Source organism: Pavona decussata, unplaced genomic scaffold (assembly GCF_977016875.1).
Source record: "Pavona decussata unplaced genomic scaffold, jaPavDecu1.1 SCAFFOLD_92, whole genome shotgun sequence".
Lineage (NCBI taxonomy): Eukaryota > Metazoa > Cnidaria > Anthozoa > Scleractinia > Agariciidae > Pavona > Pavona decussata.
Window position 1 is genome coordinate 2,885,264 of NW_028145509.1, and position 19,737 is coordinate 2,905,000.

General features: G+C 36.7%; 1 long non-coding RNA gene across 1 annotated transcript in view; it reads left to right on the plus strand.

Annotated features, from left to right (window-relative positions):
- Window positions 1-19,737, plus strand: part of LOC146473879 (uncharacterized) — a 170,469-nt gene that overhangs the window by 38,155 nt on the left and 112,577 nt on the right. The gene's annotated exons all lie outside the window — the stretch shown is intronic.

Sequence of the window (19,737 nt, forward strand, 5' to 3'; positions counted from 1 at the left end):
CTAGGGGATTCTTAAAAAATGGTATTTTCCGCTTCTCTGTTTTGGGGTGTTTTGTGGCACTTTCTTGGTGAAATGTATGAGAGTGAACAAATGGATTTTAAAAATGTTTTTAACACGCAGCAATTAGTACTAGTCCCAAAACACCCGGCAACGTCGGAGAAATAGGGGTAGACCTTGAGTTCTGATATTCTTTTCACGACTCATAGACACTCCAGCCTTCTTGACAACCTGACATAAGTATCTACTATTTTTGTAAATAATAGAACTGCTATTGAAGAAAATGGATAATTACAGGTGCTTGTGACATCACATTTTCCCTAAAACTTAAAATTTCCATAAATCAATATGTCACGTTTTACACAATGACGATCGAAAACTATCGGCACAGTTTTAAATTTTCACACTTGCGCACCGCTTGAGTTTACGCCTTTTTATGTTCCAATTAAGTGACTTATCAAGTATAGCTGTGACTCGAAAATTTTTAAAATCTTTCAAATAAAAAAAGACGGTGTAAATTAGGGTTTCTAATATATTACGACTGGAAAGCTTCCATAGCAACAATATGGTAGTTACGTTAGTCCCCCTTAATTTAGATTAGGTGTTTCGAGTGTAATATGCTTCTGTTGTTTCCCACTATTTGAGTGGAGTTTGTAAAATTAGCTTAGTAGCTCAGTGTTTTTTTTCCCGACTATAAACAAAGCGTATACACCTACAATGTCAGCATTTGCCTGTTTTTCTGAGCAATATAATAGGCAGCTGTGTCGCAAGCAAGTTTACCGGCTCCTTTGACCTTGGCCAGGACCCGCCTGGGTGGTTAACATTAGTAAAGACGCTTACACATTATTCCCTAAGCCCAGCTGAAGAACCATCGCAGTGTAATAGAGTCTCGAACATGTTTGCAGCACGATATAAAGTAAGACCATAAGCCTGATGTTTTAAATGTGGTGTAAAAAGCAGTTAAAATCTGAGCAATAAAGAAGAGTTCGCTCTTAAAAGAAACACAGAGTCCTGGAGCCTCAGTTACTTAGCAACTAATACAAGAAAGGCTGGTGAACATCCATATTTAAAATTCCTTCATCAGAATGTTGTCATATCGTGAAAAATGGCAAGTGATGGCTAGAAATGGTCTTGTATCCAGCTTTTGGGCCTTTTCATGACATTTGATGACAACTAATCCACCTGAAGGTTTGAGAACGGACTAAATCAATTCTTTCAGTCTTGTCGGAGTAGTGCGATCCAAATGGTTTTTGAAGTTCAAAAACTCAAGAACTCTCCCAATTTCGTACCCAGAGTTCTCGTGCATTTTTTCCAGCAGCCAGGTCGCCAGGAGAGACTCTGGGGAACGGGTATTTTTTTACCAAAGTCTCCAGTCTCTCCTGACGACCAACCGCTGGCCAAAGAGCCTAAGGACTCTAGGTACGAGATTGAAACTCTCCAAAGTTGCCAATAAAGAAATATGAGGACGTGTGGTGCTCAGGTTTTCTCTCCCGTGTCCCTTTTCCTGTTTTCTTCTCTTTTGGGTTATTGTAAATCTTCTCGGAACCAAGAAGCCCTCGGTGTTCCGGTGTGGTTTCACGAGAAGTGCTCACGTATCTTTTCAAAATTCGGCTAGATGTATTTTCGTGTTTTGCATGTTTTCCTATTTTAGTGAATTTTATGAACCATTAATTTGCTAATAACAGTTTACGTAGATTGAAGATTTGATATTTTGAATAACTTTAACTTTGTACTCTTTGAACGATTGGCAGATTCCCACGTTTCCGTGGCTGAAAATTGCTCGATCGTAATGCACAGCTGGAGAAAGTACAAAAAAGATAGACATGATAGCCAAAGAGACAACCCTTAATCGTTTATATAAAGACATACCAATCTAAGTATTCACTATGCTATACTTTACAAATGCCCTAATTGAAATGATTTGCCTTTCATAAATGTATCAATGTAGGTCTGAGATGAAACAACTCAAGAAAAACCATTTTCCATCCGAGAGCCTTTGATTTCTAGTTTACTGAATGTTTACAACTCTCCTACGTGCAGATGAAAAGCTGTGTACTATTCTTCCAAATAACAAGCCAGCTGGCCAGCTATCGTTTCCTCCTGTTAAAGATTCCTGTCCTCCGCGTCGACACGTATGCTCTTTCCATCCTTTGCATCTTCGCTGTCGGTTTGAAAAACGGGTTGTTCCGTAAAGACCTTTTCCTAAGTTGTTACGCGTTGCCTGATTTTCCAAAACATCGTTTGGACGGAAGGTCAGGAACTCTTCTTTATTTAAAAAAGAAAAAAATTACCCATCTTTCCAGCGCACATGATACATGTTTCATATTTTTTATGTGGTTTCCTACATGTTGGCAATTTATGATTTATACTCCAGTTGAAAACTCACGATGGTTTTGAAAATCCCATCGAAAGAAGAAAGAAATAGATCATTACCCTGGGAGTCATGTGAACGAAGTAATGTTTTCCTATGCATGTCAAAAACACTTTTATCGGGCTTCATGTTTAACTCCCCTACGTTTGATTGATATTAGGCCACAAAGTAGTTGTCATCCGAACGGCAAACAAACCTTGTCACAATTTTTATTTACCTCGCATCCCTTTTAAGGACGGTGTCTACTTTTGCTAATACGTATACGTTCTGCGTAGCTCGAGATGGCATGAGAAAGTCCGGTGATGCCCGCTAAAACAGCGATATTTTTGCGCGGTTCATGAGTAAGCGTAAAAAGAAGATCTTGGTAAGGGTTATTGGAATCCGAAAAGAAAAGTAAGGATAACCAGGCATTTTTCAGAGATGATTAAGGTTACCGTGTTATTTCAGGGGTGGCTTCAGTTTAACGGATGTAGCGCCTCTCGGTTACATCACAGATACCCAAAATCCTACATCAAATTAAAGCTTATAGAACTGGGTATTCCAATATTTCATTCTTTCCCAAGAAAATAAATTCCCAGGTTTTGCTTAAAGTCGAAACTTGAAGGTCCAGATCGTCGTTCAAGATTTCCACCTCGATGCGATTTTTATATTTTGGGAGTTTGTTTTTTTTTCTCCAGGTCAGGATCCCGAAAGCTTAAAAAACGAGACGGGGTTTTCCTTAATTCGATTGCGTTCAAACGTTATAGAACATTTTCAAAACTACGAGAAAAACATGCGGAGTGAACACACGTAAATCGCTTTCAAGGAAAGAATTTTTAGAATTATCGAATTCCCCGACACGTTTTTGTTAATTATAAGTTTTCATTTGGGGTTCCAATAGGCCTTACTAAGATCTGCTTTTCCCGCATAGTCATAACCGGCGCAAAAACAACCCGCTATTGGAAGCCACCGTCCTTAATAGACCTGAACGCATCGGTGTGTGAACATGTGAAAACAGGACGAAAATTCAAATGCGTACGAGAATAGTTTGCCACTTTTTCGACAAAAAGAAACTTCTAATTTGAATTGCAGATAAACTTGTTAAAAATTCATTTTAGTTAACACTTTGACCGCGAGGAATACGAAGACATCGAAGGAGTTGTATATGGCTTCAAACTTCATTTATTCAGCTACAAACGCACATTCAGCGGTAATAGTATTGAGAGTGAGAGTGAGGGTGCCTGCAAAGAGGAAAACTATAAACTGGCTCCCCTTTCGTTTCAAAACAATGGCTTTGGAGCGAAAGTCTGGTAGCACGTGGTGAAATGACGGCAAGCTTGTACAGAACAAACGGCTTCCACAGTTTTCAGGTAATATAGATTTCATCTAATGTAGTTATACAGTTGAATTAATATAGCTTGAGCCGTCAGTGGTAACAAGGAGCTGCTACAGAAAGGAAAATTCGGTTTCTCGCGAATTAAATGAGCAAGAAATTCGAATCATGGGGGGTGGGGGTGGGATGCATGCTATGGAGATTCTACTGTTGTTTTTGTTATTGCGTATTCATCATTTAGTAGTGTTCCTATTATTTGACGGCCAAACATAGTCTTATCTATTCATATTGTATAATTTTCTGTTAGTCAACAGCGAACCTTCTTATCAACTGCGCGTTAAATTGATGTTCTGTACTATTCGTTACTGACGGTGTACACACTGATACGATGGGCAGCAATTTTATTCTAGCGTCTGGCTATAACCATCGGTTTTTATTGGAGGTTTTGTAAAAGTTAGGCAAAATATCTCTTATTCATGATCCAGCTTTCCTTCTATTTAGCCGGTCAGATTCAGTTATCGTAAGACCCATAATAAGACCCTCTTTCTATTAAGCTCCCGTCTCTAATAAGGCCATCCCGCCCCCACCCCGGAAAGTATTTTTTTTTCTCTATCAATCCGCCACTTCCCATATACAAAAAACACATAACAAAATACCATCAATAGGAAAACCACAGTTTTAAAATTGAGGGCTGGTTATGAAACCTTGCTATGAAAACAATTGTACTGCAATTTATGTTGGAAGGGCCTTGACCGTGCACGATCCTTTTTTTTTTTTTTAATGTTCATACTACAGTTGAATATCTTAACAGGAACGTTTCTATTGGTCGTTGCTCCAACAAGTTTCAAAATCTATTGTGGTTTGTGCAGGGTCAAGGCCAAAAATGCTAACAAAAACAAATAACAAAGAAGTTTGTCGGGTTTCATAACCATTGCCTTTTTGTTTAACTATGGGAAAACTTGGTCACCAGCTCGAAGCTAAAGTATTATTATGTTATTAGGTGAAAAGGCATTGAATTTGAGATGCACAATCCATTAGTGCCATGTTTCAGTTGTATGGTAAACGTTTGTGAAGGCTAATTTAAGTTTTATTCAAAATTCATTATTTGAGATAAGCTCCTCTACTATGATCAGCTACCCCTCCCTCCTCTTCTCAAGGCCTGAAATTAAGTTAGCCCCCGTTATTGCTATCAAATCAAAAACCTCGTTTGACTTAATTACATTTAACACTATGTTCAGACTTTCACCGTTCTCTTTACTCCGGTTTTCCTCCCCGAACAGCGCCTGGTAATCGAGCCTAAGTTTACACCAGCTTTTGATTTTTGTAAAAGTAATTTTTATGCTTCCTTTGTAGTGCTTCCGTTTACGTGTCCTCTCAGCTTTGCTTGAAGAGATATTAACAACAGAATCTCCAAGATCTGGGCTGCTTTTTTCTAAAATAAACCTGTTTCTTGGCTAGCATTTCGTGTCAAGCAATGGTATACCTTTTTAGAGGGGAGGGGGAGTAACTGGATTGTAAAGTGTAGAGTACGGCTTATACGCGCATACGTCCTCTATGCGGGCAAATCTGGTATTTTTAGGCCAGGGTCCTAGGCTTTATTTTCTTTCAACGGCAAGCGCAAAGTGAGCGTAATTAAGGTCCTGGACTGCTTACTTGTATTCGAGAGCGAGTCTGTGAAATAATTAATTCGCGCCAAATTCAATTTTTCTGAAACAAACGAATTTCAAGATACCGCGATTGATACAGTGCAACACATGAATAACAAGTTTCCTGATGTAAAGAAAACAAAATTAATTGCTTTCTAATAATTCATAGCGGTTAGAAAATGAAAGCAGCTAAGCCGAATCTGAATTTCTAATGCATGGTGCGATAAAACGTTTGTCAACAGAGTATCAGTTTAGAATCAATGTTCGATTCCCTCGTTGGTGACATTGACTATCTTTTCGAGATGAGAAGACGTTGGACGAGCAACTGTTTAATGAAGAAGACAAACACAAACTGGACGCACTTGTTTGCAACAAACATACTAGGGATAGTTAATAAGAGCCTAGCAAAGACTCGACGCTACTGAGCAGTTCATGGCAAACGAAATGGTAAACTTCTCTATTGAAATGAAGAAGATTCGTGCTGGCGACAAATGACTCATCAGCCTTGCTATCAACTAAAAAGCTCTCCACTGCAACCGCACATACAAATGTTGAGATCAATAACCTCGTCCTGTTGGCCTGCCGCTAAGGGCTTTCAAAACGACTTACGAATGACGACCTACGACTTACGACCTAGAATGTTTTGCGATGAACCTAAACACAAACTACAGCTACTGAAATCAGTTATTGAATCGAAACTTTTAAGTACGGTAGAAATAACTGACACCTTGAACGTGTGAAATTACACTCCACCAATATTCCAATTGCAACTTATTAGAATACAGATAGCCATAAAAATCTTTCCTACTATTAAACCACAGCTACCCTGCCAACAAAACATGGATATCGTGGACTTTCTAGGCTTGTGCTTCTAACCTGGGAACAAAATGCTTCGATATGAGAAGATCGAATTGAAGGAAATTGTAAGCGTCTGTTTCTAGACGTCTTGTCAAGACAAGAGAGCAACTTCGATCAACTCATTACAGACAACGAATGTACATGAGGCCGACACACATCAACAGAAAACATTAAAAACTTTACAAGGCAAGCGCAACTAGCCTGCGACTCACCTAACAGCCCACCGGACGAAATTAAGAAACAAAGCAATGGTTCAGGAAGGACAATTACAACTGATAGTCTGAGGTAGATTTAGCACCCGTAGAAACAACGATCCTGGTGAATTAACGTGAGCTTGACACCTATTTTTATAGTAATAACACCGGACCCCACATTAAAGGTACCTCTGAGACCAACGTATGACAACCTTACATCATTCACAAAGTAAATTCGAAAGATCTGTTTTAGCCCCCAAATTGGGGTTAATAGGGTGTGTCAAATGAAGTGCTCTTTTAAGAGCTAACTTGGAAATTAGTGCCAAAATACCCTTATCTCAAGGACTGAAATGCCCCTAAGGGCTAAATCGAGTCTTAGAGTGGGCTGAAATGTTCTTTAATAGCGCCATTTTGACACACATTGTGACCTAAATGGCCCTAGAAGTGATTGACTCAGCTCCTAGCTCACCAGGGCTGAAACAGAACTTAACTTGAATTTACAGTGCATGCTGCTCAAACAATTATCAGTTACTACATTACATCACCAACTTACAGAGACGAAACAAGTGTCACACACGAAACAGCTTACAACAAAACTTAACATGTACTCTGACTGCTATCCTATACCTATGATCGGTTGGTCGGGCAATAATTTGAGCAAACTACTGGCTAAACACAAGCGAGTGACCAAATTAATTAATGATGACACAGATCACATTGATGATCCCCATTTAGAGACCAAACACAGAATTAATAGGCTTCACCAGAGGGAGCGGCTGAAATCAAGCATACAGAATTGACATAGTACTGAATGCGTTACCAACAGCTCACATCTCCACCTTACTAACGCCACTTATCGACAACGTTAACAGAATAAGCAACAAAAAGATTGAACTAACTTACTGATAAATTTGACAAACAAAAGGCCGACATGAATTAGACCAGCAATAATAAAAGGAAAGACACTGACCAATCACTGTCTTAATTTTTAGAATGCTTTCCAATTTATATGTCGAAAACAATTATGCGTTTACTTTGGTTTTGCTGACTGTGCTCTGTGATTGGTTAGCACAAACTCGCGCCATTTTCTCAACCAATGACAAACAAAAGTTAAACCAATCGTGCCTTGCTCGTACGCGTTTTCCCGCGCTTGGGGCCGGTTACATGCATTTACTTGGAGTTCTCGTTGGTTCATTACACTGTTTAGGTCTGTTTTCACTGACGGGAGTAATAACTTTGGTTTTGGTTTTAAGACACTTAGTTAAAACACCTCTAACAGCCAATGACATCACGACTTAATTGACTAATCAGTGACCAGGAGCTTAAATACAATCAACTGACGATACAGTATCTACTTTGACTCTGATGATGACTTCCGCTCAGGCTGTCCAAACGCCAGTCAATGTCACCAGAAACATTTTTTTTAAAGTCAGACTATAATTAAAGCAAAACAACCCAAAAATTACGTCGGTGATACTGAACTAAAGTTAATACTAAACTTTTTCACGATCCAACTTCAAAAGTAAATCGAAACAAGAACCGGTAGGTTTCTCTTTTCAGTTTTAATCAATCAATTGAGAATTTCACTAGCTACTTCTCGCTTTTTAGGAAGAATTTCGAGTTTCCATTGCCCGCTGATAATTTAATAAAATAAAGAATAAATGTAATTCCGAGTAAATGCATTGTGTCAATGATATGGACAACAAATGCAAGGAAACGTTGGTGTACTTGATTGTTATATTTCGATATGATACTATATCATCTTCAGACTAAGGTGACAACAAGTAGCTATGATTTAAATACAGAGAGATGGTAAATTAGCAATTTAAAACATGCACATGAAAATACAAAACAAGACGTTAATGTCAGGAGAATAGGCATTTTTTTTTTTTTGTAGAAATGTCAAGTCTTTATTCATTCACTGATTCAATTGGTATTGGTGTTAAAGTAGATTTCTCTGCATCTGGTACAACAAAATGTTGGCTGCTTAACAATTTTTCAGTTTGTTTTCAGTTCAAATTTTGACTGTTTGAGTAAGGATATAAACCTTCAGACACTAGTGATGTTCCTGTCAACCTCTAGGCCGTTTATTTGTTTTCCGAATATATTTTGATTCTTTTATGTATTTTTCAGTAACATGAGGCTGAAACGCTTTTTCTAAGGGAAAGCTAGTGTTGGGTCGATGTTTTGGTTTGAGTTTACACCTTTGTCAGAAGTTGCCAATAATTATTACAGTTATCTTTTGTTTTTCCCTTTTCAAACGCCAACAGATTATATAAGGCTGAGATCTCGATTTGTCAGGAAACTATTAGGTTTTGAGGTTTGCTCGATCTGTCAGAAAAAAATTGTGAATAACTGTTCGTCACTGAATGGAGACCTTTTCTGTAGTCAGACCACTTTCGTTTGGTTGCCATTGTTGATTGTTGAGAAAAGATATTGACACAATTTCCGGTAAAAACATCCTATTTTTCTGTTGTCAGAGAGATCGGATTTGTCAGCGTTAGCCTTTTGTCTGTAGTAATTCAAAACTGGTTAATGGAAGCGAATTTTTCAGTAACATCTTGAAGACGCAATTGTCTTTTTTGCTGTGTACGTCTTGAATATGAGCTGCGATGTTACGAAACCATTCGTAAGTAAAACGACTAACGTGTATGACTATTGTCAGCTTGATCAAATTTTGGCACTTGTAAAGACTTCAAAAAGCTAGAGACAAATAACGAATTCGTCACTAAAATGTTGGACCATTTGATACATCAATAGCACCGACGTGAAATAGGTATTCGGTTATCTTAATTTTTGCGGAACATAATTCAAACAGACACGCCCATTTTTCTGACTGTTAAGTGAAGATTTTGACGTCTAAGTGAAATTTCTCAGTGAAGCGAATTGGCTTTTTATCTGTTTTAGTGTTTTAGTCGCGGCTAACAGGTTCAGTCGTTGCCGATAAGAACACCTTAGCAAGCTAAACAGGCATATTCAGCCACATTGTACCAATTGTATTTATCATTTAATGACCTTTTTAAAAATACAGGATAGTTTTTGAGAAAACAGCTAATGCAATGACAAGAGATCTTAGAAAACCTGCCTAAACGGGGAAAATCCATCAATTTTGTTAGAGGTGATGCACAAAAATGGGTAATTTTCTCTGAGAAGAAAATCGACGAAAATAGGCCTTTTCACTGATAACCACCTTCCATTAAAAATTCAACTCTTCTGAAAAGTCAGCTAGAAAAATTTTTTTAAGGAAACATGACAAGCAGACAGGGAAAATGGATAGGACAATAACAAAAACAGACAAATTAAAAAAAAAAAGATGTATCAAATTTTTGCCTTGTTCACCTTGTGGCAATGTTACAACTCAATGTTTTCGGCAGGTTGGCCGGAATGTGCTAAAATGTTAAAAAAATAAAATAGCAAATATTACTCCGAAAATTGCTGTTTTTGTGGAGGAGCTTTAGCTGTGCAAGGATTCCATAAGGCCATTTTATTTTTGTAGTAAAGATTTGGTTTTTTTTAGCTTTCAGTAACGCTATTGACGATGAGTCAGGATTTCCATTAAAACTGAAATACGAATGTTTGTCAGTTCTCGGCCAGAATTTAAAATTGATACATTTTCATAAAAAAGGTTTGATTATCTGACCGTTTTCAATGTAAACAACTTACCAGCTTGTAACTTACCAGCTTCCAACTTGCAAAGCGAATTTCAACAGTTATAAGAGCGAAACACATAGAGTGAAGCTAACAGCGAAACCTCTTTAGATACATGCCGCATTTGTAACATTTATTTTTAAAAAATAGCAGTCGGCAATTTCGGGAAGCAAATTTAGTACATTTCCACATAAAATTTGTTTAAGATCCTGAAAAGAGCTGGAGTTTCCAGCATTCCTCTAGCCGATCTTTTAAAAGCACATCTTGGAGTTGAAGTTGATCCACAAGATGGAAAATATAAATCTTCACGTGTTTGCAACAGCGCTTGCGACGAAAGCCACGATCAGCAACGTTTCAATCGCTTTGTGTGTGTTGTTTCGCCCCAGAGAATCGTTAAAAAAGTCGTCCCTACAGTTCGCCATCTACTTCAAAGCAGTCCAAAGAGACGGAAAACTGCAGTCTGCGGCCTGCCAAACGTCCGCTGATTTTCAACCGTTTCAGTGAATCAGTTCCGTCCACGGTATCGACCCGTACCGAGACGAATTTTACACTGAACGTTTTGTTAGAAGATGCGAGCTGCGATGACGATGTTTGGCCTCCAAGCCGACGAGACAAACGATAAAAATCAAAACATTCCCCACGATCTTCACAACATTACGTATCCAGTTTTAGAACTGGCGGTGAAAGATACGTCAGTCTTGTTGTCAACGCTTCAGACCAACTATTGTCTAATTAGCTTTCAGTAACGCTATTGACGATGAGCCATGATTTCCATTAAAACTGAAATACGAATGTTTGTCAGTTCTCGGCCAGAATTTAAAATTGATACATCTCCGTAAAAAAGGTTTGATTATCTTACCGTTTTCAGTGTAAACAACTTACCAGTGAAAATATGTTAAGCCATTTTTTACTTTTCAGTAACATTAAGAAACGTTTTGTCACTTAAGTTTTCTTTTATTGATTTTTCGTTAACCAATTTAAGGTTGAGACATGATTTCTCAGAAAAAATTTTGTCTACCTTCAGTTTACTGATCCAAATACAAACAAAAATCAAATATAAAATACGGTGTTTCGGTGTCTTCATGATACCCTTATGAAGTGAAAAATGTAAATTATACTCCGAACAACTTTCATTTTAACTTGATAATGGTGTCAAGAAGACGCCGATTTTTGCTTGTATTTCTATTTGCAAAACTTTACTTACTGGGATACTTTCTGTTTAAATTCTTTGCTTTTCAACTTCCCCTAAGAAAATATTAGACCATTTGTTTACAAGTTCTCATTAAAAAGTTTGAATTCGAGGCATTTTCCATCAAAACGTTTTTGCTGTCTATCAGTATTCGGGAGGCATTTTTATAAAGGTGGAGACATTTAATTCTCAGTGGACAGTCTGGCTTGGTTTTTCACTTCCAGCTTAGTTCATTTCTGGGCCATTTTTTACTAATATTTAAAAGCAAGGATAATTTTTTCTGTAAAAAATTGCGAGAACAATGGTCCGTTTTTAGCAAGAATTTAGGTGTTGAGACATTTTTTTTTCAGCAAAAACTGAGTCTTGTACTGTTTATCAGTTTTAGCCAACGTTCTAGGTCCTATTTCACTTTAAAAATTACCACTTTGCCATTTCCTGTTTTCTATTCAAAGTTCGATTGCTTCAGCAATTTTCAACAAAGGATAAAGATTTAAAACTTCAGACACTTTCCTGAAAATTAACGTCGTCGTCTTTCCGTTTTCAGGAAGAATTTTAGGCTTGAGACAGGCTGTCATTTCAATTTAAATTCTGTTTCAGTGAGCTTTCAGTAAAAGTGAAAGCTTCATACAGCACTGATTTCTCTTGAAAAAAAGTTGTGCCATTTTACTGCTTTCAAATATAATTTGGATTGCTTCAGTCAATTTTTTTTTGAAAAAAAGGATTTTTAGCTTCAGACATTCCGGACATATTTTTCTGTATTCAATTCAACTTTTGCTTATTTTTTTTCAGTTAAGATTATAGCTTCGGACACCGAGTATTGATTTTTCTTGAAAAAACGTTAGCCCAATCGTCTGTTTTCAGTTCAAATTTTGACTTTTTGAGTAACGATGTAAACTTTCAGACACTAGTGATTTTGCTGTCAAAAGCTAGGCCGTTTATTTGTTTTCAGAATAAATTTTGATTCTTTCGTGCAATTCTCATAACATTTTTGACTGAAACGCTTTTTCTAAGGGAAAGTGTTAGGTCGATGTTTCGTTTGTCTTGAGTTTACACCTTAATTCATCTTTGTCAAAAGTTGCCAATGATACAGCACAATTACCTTTTGTTTGTCACTTTTCAAACGCCAATAGATTTTATAAGCCTGAGATCCCGATTCGTCAAGGAAACTGTTGGGGCTTCGGCCTGTTTTTAGGCAAGAATTTGAGCGTTTTAAGCATTCTAACACGAATTCTCAGTGGACATTTTAGGCCATTTGTTACTAGTTTCTTGGTAGGAATTTCAAATTTTATGGACGATTTTTCAATTCTGAATGAATGTTTTCGGACGAGCCACACTTTCTCAGCATATTTATTATCAGGTCATTAGTATTTTGTTTTAATTTTTTGTGCCACATTTTATTGATGATAATAATTCTTGACTAAACTTGTTATGCAATCACCTGTTATCAGCACAAATTTATCGGCAGTTTTGATTGACTAATTTATATTTTTAGGATCATCTCAACGATTCATTTTGTCATCAAGCTTGGAATTTGTTAGTTATATTTGTGTTGCACTGTATCAATAACGAAAGACGAATTTACACGGTATAATATTTGCTTTCGAATATCGCATGCTTCTCTCAAACTCTGAAAATGTTGAAAATACCTGGAAATTCAAATCGTTGTTTAACATGGTTTCGACCGTCTGATATTTTAAAACGTTTCATAATCGTACAAAGTATTTCGCGCTGTTTTCATCAATCGTAAGCAAGCTTTGGCGAGTAAATGTTTCACAGATAGGCAACGTTTAAACAGAACAAACAACAGTGTAAGATATCAAATTCTTGCATTTTAGTTTATCGCATAGAAATTATTTTCGTGTTTTCCCTGATTCTAGTAGCAAAATTCAGTTTTGTTTCAATTAATATCAGTATCATTTAAACTTAAAATGGTTTGGCAATTATTATGAAATCTGAATCTATTTACTCTTTGGCGAAGTATGTATTAAGTTTGTTACACACAACCTGTTAACATTTTTGTATTGGAATACTTAATGTAAATTTTCCTTTCCAATTCTCGTGTAAGCTCTGTTTAAATCGATCCAATTTTCCCGCCAAAAGACTTAGAAAAATACGGGCGCCTCAAATACGCATGCGCTAGTTTTTTTTTTTTAAAAAAAACGAAATGCCAAGTTGTTAACATTTGTTTGAAAATCTTAAATTTTCCCGCCAAAAAACTTAGAAAAAATACGGTGCCTCAAAATACGCATGCGCCGTTTTTTTATTTTTAATAGTTATTTTCAGTGTTCTTTGTTTAAGTTTCTATTGTAATGTAATAATAATTTATTAGAAGACAACACCAATAAAAGTTCAACAGTCATTTTTCACTTTCATTGTCTTTATTTTCTCTCTTAAAAGTATATTAATTTTTTTTACAGGTTCTCCCTATTTCAGTTAATTAAGTAAGTCTTTTGGCGGGAAAATTTGAGAAAATTTGCACAGCGTTTTCCCTGGCAACAATTTTGACAAAAATTTTACAGGGGACCCCTTGAACATTTATTTTGTTTCCAATAAAGTTCAAGGATAACCCCTAAAAAATTTTAACCCGCCAAAAAACATACACCATCTCGTGCAGAAACGTTTTAGATCGAAATCGAGAGAGAGAAAGATCCAAAACCGGCCTAATCTTCAAATTTTCCCACGAGATGGTGTATACAAGGAGGATATTAAAAACAATATGACAAGCTTTGAAAACTAGAATTAACTTTTGTACGGAAATTATGTACGATACAAAATGTTCTGGAAAAAATGAATCTAAAGTTCTCGCATCGCAATATTTTTCTTTCAAGTCCAATCAGTTCTTAGTTTAGTTGCCATGTTGCTTTTAATAACAAGATCTTTTTTTTGCAAGGCAATTTTCGTTGAGGCACAGTGGAAAATTCGTGGCCTAACCATTTTCCGCCATTAAAAATAATAACTGTTTGGAATTTTGGAGCAAGTGGTAAAATTTAGGCAATGAAACAGACAATATTGTATGGCTCCATATTCTTTCTAGCGTCAAATACAAGCCGAATTGAAGTATTTAGCTCTTCACGATCATTCATTGATAAATCAGTTTACTGTGCTACATCGAGAACAAGCTTGCAGAGAAAAGGTCTTTTCCTCCAACATAATGTCAAGAATTAAGAGTTTATCATAAAACGCCAATGTCTGGTTCATGGAAGAAAATCATTGTTTCAAGTGTCAACAAGTTTCTTTTTAAATATCGTAAATTTGGATAAAAAAAACGAAACATGACTCAAATAAATGTTAGGCAGACCACAATAAACACAAAAATTTAAACAAATTGAAAAACGAAAAATTGTACACAATGGTTCCGTTTAAATCGAGTGTATTTGGTCATGGAACAATTTATAAATTGAAGAAGTATATGTCCAGGAAAAATTAGTTTCTCGTACAATTAAGACCCACAGTTATAAGTAAATAATCGGAAAAAATAATTATTTGTAAAACAAAAGTGCCGCCTAAATGGTTCGTGGTTTGGTTCCAAACGGAAATCTTGAAATTTGTTGGATAACGAACAATCAATTTAAATTATGTTCCTATAATTTAGTATCACGACAATAATCAGGACAAGGAATTCATCTGCATGCTGCAAAATCGTTTCAAAATCTTCAAGATAATATAAAACACAATAATGGCGAAGAAATTTGCGTGACAAAAAGTCTTTCTGATCATTATTAATTAACTGATTCCAAAATCTTCTATTTTGCTGAAAAAATGGTCATATTGTCCCATCATTTTCATCTGTTTAAAATCGAACGACAATCAAAATGTTGTGGTTTGGTGAAGATGAATTAAATCATCAAATGAGTAAATCCAAAATTTCACTTGAGGTTTGCAATAAATGAAACATCATTCACTGTAATTTAATCTCGATAATCAGATTGTTTTTTCAAAAAGTGGTGTTGTTATTGTGGTCTGTTTAACAACCCTTTTTTAATCAACGTCAAAACCAACTTTCCTTTACACCAGACACCAGAGTTTTATGACAACTATCAACTATAAAACTACAAGAGAACACAGGCACTCTCGAGAACGTACGAAACATTCCCTTTAGAATTACCTTTCCTGACAAAATACGTCAAAATTCGAGAACCGCGATGTCTACGACCATAGGAATAATTTTCCTTGAATTTGATAAAGTAACTTTGATAACCAAGAACTTGAAAGTGCCTTTGTTTTCTCGTGTACTAAAAGTTCATCAGTCGATGCAGCGAGCGTGTTGATATTTATAAGAAGAAACTGACAGTTTATCATATCCGTAAAAATCTATTCCCAGTAATCAATAATGCCAGCTTTTAGGTAAATGTGAAAAAAACAATTAAAACTTTCTACTGATTAACAGGAACGTTTTCAACGTTTTCTTTCTGGGAAAACGTACATTTTGGGAAAAAATTAGCATTAACATAAATATTGATGCGACCACTCTAGAGTTTGAAAGAAAGAAACAAGAAAAATTTAGTTCTGATTTGCAGTCTTTTAAAAAAATTATTTTTGTTTCACAAGTGTAAAAATTAAATAATTTGGTAATTTCAAAAGTGGTTTGCATTTAAATCAGCTGGACTTCACAAAAGCGTGTCTTTTTCTTTTTGTAAATAACAGACAACTAGATATTTTAGATATCTATTTTATTATTATTTTTTTTTCAATTTGAAAATTGAAGAAAAAATACCAAAAAATATATCTTATCTCTGGCTTGTTTTATAAAATGGTTTTCGCTCAATCAGTTGCTAAATAAAGAGTTGTTCTTAGTTCCAAGAAACAAATATTTAACACTTTGTCCCGAAGTTGAATGCTGGAAAAATTTGTGCTTGATAAAATGTCAGTTACCACCTTAAAATACAAAACATCCGACGACATCGACTGAGCCAACAATAACTAATTTATACCTACGCGTTGAGCGATCATAAAACAAAATCGTATATCCTCTGTGGGCTAGAAGATTTAGTAAAGAACCAATTTTCGTCAGCACGGGAAAAAAAATTCGTTCAGACACTTTGACATAAAGTTTTAACACGAACGTTTTAATGCGAAATAAACCCACCAACTAAATCCCTTAATTACCCATCGAATGAATCAGAAGATCGCTCAACGTTCAAATGGTGGCTGATATTAACCTTAATTAAGACAAGTTCTTTTATTTTTCTCTCATATTAAGAGGTAAGGACAAAACATGCCCTCCCCCTTCCCCCGCTCCCTTTTGGACCCAGAAAAAATGCTGTACTTGGCAGAAAAAAATACGTCAAGTCCTATGCCAAGCTGAGATTTAGACAAGAAAAACTGACCAAACAATGTTAGCAATTCTGTATATGAATTCATTTCAAAATCCAATTCAAGTGTTATGAAGATTTGAAGAGTAGTCAGACAATTATCAGCGACATCATTTCAAAATTCTTCAACTCAATTCACTTATAACCGGCCAAAATTCAATGCAAAATAAATTGAAATTCCTGCCTCGTGTCAATTTGCTACATTTGGTGAATACGAAATCAGTTCAGTCTTCTGTAAATTAAATACATTTGATAATAACACAAGCTAACAAACTTTTTCAGCCACCATTTTTCCTTTAACTAAAAAAACATCAAACTCCTTATCTTTGCCGAGTTTCTTCTGCCCTGTTCGTCCATTCCTGTTTGTTCTCTTGAATCTTTCGTCATTCCTTCCCGCGTAGTTTAGTAGTCCTTCTGGAAATGAATGATACGGCGGATTAGTGCAAATGCTCAATTTTAAAACACATAAAGTGGAAAAACTCGTAAATATTGACAAATAATGTTTCAATCTTAAGGCGAGAAGCAGTTCTTACAAGCTTTGGTCAACGTCCTTTTACACAAACGAAAACAGAGAACACAAACTACAAGCTAAGCTCAAACTGGAGCGACGCTGGAAGCGCGTGTTACTTCAAAGAGAAATTATCTGTACTCTTTCAGCCCTCTGGACAAATTTTAGGTTATAAATTTTGCGAAACAATACTTACGTTGATTGGAGTTGTCTTAAAGACTCTTTTCCCTGTCCTTAGCCTTTCTAGCGTCTTCGCAATTCTCTCAGAGTTCCCTCAGAAGCACGATATTTTCTTCACAAGTACAAGACATCTTCACACAGTCACGGCCTGTGTGATTTGTGACAAATTCTATAGTATGTCATGAATATGGATTAGAAAATCAAACCAATCGCCAGCTACTACGTCAATAGTTTGGCATGAACGTTATTTTCCCGCCTTTTTAACAAATAAATCGCAAAGCGAAAAAAATAACAAAGAAGAAAAAAAGCGGCCATTGAAAAGGGAAATTTGTTCAAACGGAGAGCCCTCAAGATGCCGCCATGTTGGATTTAAGAATAAAGGGCGTTGTACCTTTACATGTTCTCTTTGTAGGTGTAACTTAGCGTCGTTTTTTCGTACCAGCTCTTTCCAACTTGTTTATAAATTTATTTGCCAATGCTATTTAAATGAAATGTGAGTTAGAGTTCTCTGAACTTATGGATAGTCCCCCCCCCCCCCCCCCCACTGGATAATACTGTGCTTCGTTTCTCCGTGCTGTATTCTTGAAATAAAATGAATTGATTAATGTCACTGTACACCATTTTCCACATTTTGCAAATCTGCTAAGAGACGTTACCTTAAACTTCACACCAATTCTGCTGTCCCAAAGTGAAGGTTACGTCCCTTTATGCCAGGTCACATTACCGTAAAACTTACTGCTATAAAACCTAGACCTTTCCCTTTGAAGTCTCTATACTGTGGAGTGAATAAAAGATCAGGGTTGCCTTTAAGAGATCGAAGACAGTGGAAGACACCGTAATATTTCTCATTAAAGAGCTCTTGTTAACACGCTTTTGAGCTTACATGATCACTTGGCGAGCGGTATACAAAAATTTTATTTTTAAATCTGAATCGATCCAGAGTTGCCTTCGTTCCGAGCACAACATTTCCTGGTGATGCATATTACTCTTACTATTGCAGGGCGACTCTTAAAAGGGATTGATCTTGTTCAGACTAACTTTCTGAGTGGCCTGTTTGTTCAAACTGATTATATGTGCTTTATTATTTGTCGAAAAGTTTTTGCTATTCTTTGCCGATCGTTTATGGTTTATTAAAAATAAATAAATAAACCACTTTATTCAAGTGTCAATGTATTTAGCGCAGAGCACTAATTGAGGACACTCTCCAGATCGAATTGGGATTTGGAAATGTTGATTTTTAAGGAGAGGGAAAACCGGTGTACCCTGAGAAAAACCTCTCGGAGCAAGGACGAGAACCAACAACAAACTCAACCCACGTATGACGCCGACTCCGGAAAATTGGTAGGAGGCGAGTGCTCTCACCACTGCACCTACCCTCCTCATACCGTAACCATATTTTTCGCATTCTCGATCCCAGAGCCCCTCGGCTTGACTACGACAGACGCCAAGACGCTGACGTCAGACGCCGTTAGTCATGTACATAAAGGAAGAGCTCTGCAGTTTGACAGCATGGAACTGACAGCTCCCCGTCACTATAAATACTGCGATAGCAAAGCTGTTCTTCAGAGTTGCTGTTAATTAAATATTTAAGACTGACAAATCAAAGAAGCCAAGCGAAGCAGAAAATGAAACATTCTTTCTTTCCTCTGGGTTATAACCTATCAATTGGCAAAACAACATCTTGGTACAACATGGTGACCTTAAATTTCGCTTTTTGCTCACGAAAAATCTGCTCCAGAGGTCAACCGACGTTTCCTAGTGCCCATGGTCTGAACATTTTCGAATCACAACAGTTTGTTGTCACTTGTTTGAATGGGAATAAATAAATGCTACCTCTCCCTCCCTCCCCTGAGGAACGTTTCATGGGAAAGAGCAACATGTAAACGGACTTCGATGTATAATCGATTCTACAGTTGGTTGCATTGGGAAGGGCAGTTCAAAAGGGATACGCAATTCGAGAGTAAATTTTTAAAGCTGTTCTCTGGGTTACTGCTACTCGTGCTTTTGCAATCGCAGGAGGACTTGTTTTAGGGAAGACTTTTTCAGGGATTTGATTGCCGAAAAAGTAGGGATGTCAATAACGCGTGGCGATGGGATTTTCCCCGGTTACTACGAGTGAAAACCGTGGCTACTTTGACAGAAAAACCAAAAACCAGACAAACAAAAATAAAAACAAAGCATCGTCACCACCGAGAGAAAACAGTCCCCAACCATTTTTACACTTCCCCACTTATTTCAAAAATGAACTGTACGAAAACTTTGGCAGCTTTGATATTCTGCATCTCCCCAAAAAATCTGTCGGATTTTTGTTATTTTATCCAACGCCTACCGACAGACGCAAGTCTTTAAACTTTAGAGTACTTCCAAGAGGACGGGTGCAGCGAAGGGCAGCTACAGTACAGTAGCTTGGTCCCTCTTACCTCGCTGACTCTGTGCTAGAAGCCCTGGGCGCTTTCCGTTTAGCACAAATTTTCGGCTGGAAATTTCGGAAGCTTTTCTTCCAGTCGCTTCCAACCTGCAAT